Genomic DNA, 1,561 nt, shown 5'->3' with positions numbered 1-1,561 from the left:
GGAACTACAGGTGTGCGCTACCACGCCCAGCTGATTTTTTGATTTATTGTAGAGATGAGGTCTCGCCAAGTTGCCGGGGCGGGTCTCGAACCCTCGGGCTCAGGCAATTCACTCACCTCAGCCTCCCAAAGCGCGGGATTACAGGCTGAGCCACCCAGCCCGGCTATGCAGGCACCCTTGTTGATGAGGAGTGCCCCCCACTCTTCCAGCAGATTCCCACTACTGCCAAACACGCGTATCCCCCACCCTGGCAGTTTCCTGCTAGTGCCAATCTTTTTCTTATGGTATTCTAATAATTGTTCACGATCTGCTTATGAGTAAAGACATGATACTCAGTTCATTATTTCTGTGAAAGATTGCTCAGTATTATAGACTCTAAGTCCATCTAGGTTGCTGTGAAGTTCATGATTTCGTCCTTTTTTATGGCTGCGTAATATTCCACCATGTATATGTTCCACATTTTTTAAATCCAGTCCTCTTTCAATGGGCACCATGATTGGTTCCATGTTCTTGTTATTGTGAACAATGCTGTGATAAACATATGTGTGTAGGTATCTTTTTCATGGAGTGATTTGCATTCCTCCGGGTATATTCCCAGTAGGAAGATTGTGGGGTCATATGGAAAGTCGATTTTTAGATCTTTTAGGAATCACCACACTGTTTTTCACAGAGGCTGTACTAGTTTACACTCCCACCAACAGTGTAGAAGTGTTCCCTTTTTGCCACATCCTCTCGAGCATCTGTTGTTTTCTGAGTTATTGTTGATGGCCATCCTGACTGGAGTTAAGTGGTATCTCGTGGAGTTTTAATTTACAATTCTTTGATGACTAGTGAGGCTCAGTATTTTTTCATGTATCTGTTGGCTGCTCATATGTCTTCTTTTGAGAAGCATCTATTCATATAATTTGCCCACTTTGTAATATGGCTGTTTGCTTTTTTCTTTTCAGTAAGTTTGAGTTCCTTATAGATCCTAGATGTTAGGCTTTTATGAGACATACAGTTGGCAAATATTTTTTCTCAGTCCGTGGGCTATCTCCCCACTCTCTCGATGGTTTCTATGGCTTGGCAGAAGCTTATCAGTTTGAGGAGGTTCCACTTGTCTTATCTTATCTCTTATAGCATGAGCACTTGGGGTTTTGATCAGGAATTGGTTGCCTGTTCCGATTTCCATAAGGGTGTCTCCTACATTTTCTAAGGTTCTTATAGTTTGAGGTTTTACATTTAGGTTTTTGATCCATTTAGGGTAGATTTTTGTGTATGGTGATAGGTAGGGGTCTTGTTTTAATTTTTTACACATTGTCAACTAGTTTTCCCAGCACCATTTACTGAATAGGTTCTCCTCTCCCCAGTGGTTGATGGTGGAGGCTGTGTCAAAGATGAGTTGTTTGAGAAATTGGGGTTTTTGCTTCTGGAATCTCCATCCTGTTCCATTGGTCTGTATCCGTGTTCTTGTACTAACACCAGACTGTTTTGATTATTGTAGCTTTATAATAAAGTTTAAAGTCTGGGAGTGTGATACCTCTTGCTTTTTTTTTTTTTTTTTTTTTAATTGGGGTTTTTT

Source organism: Carlito syrichta, unplaced genomic scaffold (assembly GCF_000164805.1).
Source record: "Carlito syrichta isolate Samal-C Ts95f unplaced genomic scaffold, Tarsius_syrichta-2.0.1 Scaffold309879, whole genome shotgun sequence".
NCBI lineage: Eukaryota > Metazoa > Chordata > Mammalia > Primates > Tarsiidae > Carlito > Carlito syrichta.
The sequence above is the reverse complement of the archived record's forward strand: the minus strand, read 5'-3'. Positions refer to the sequence as shown.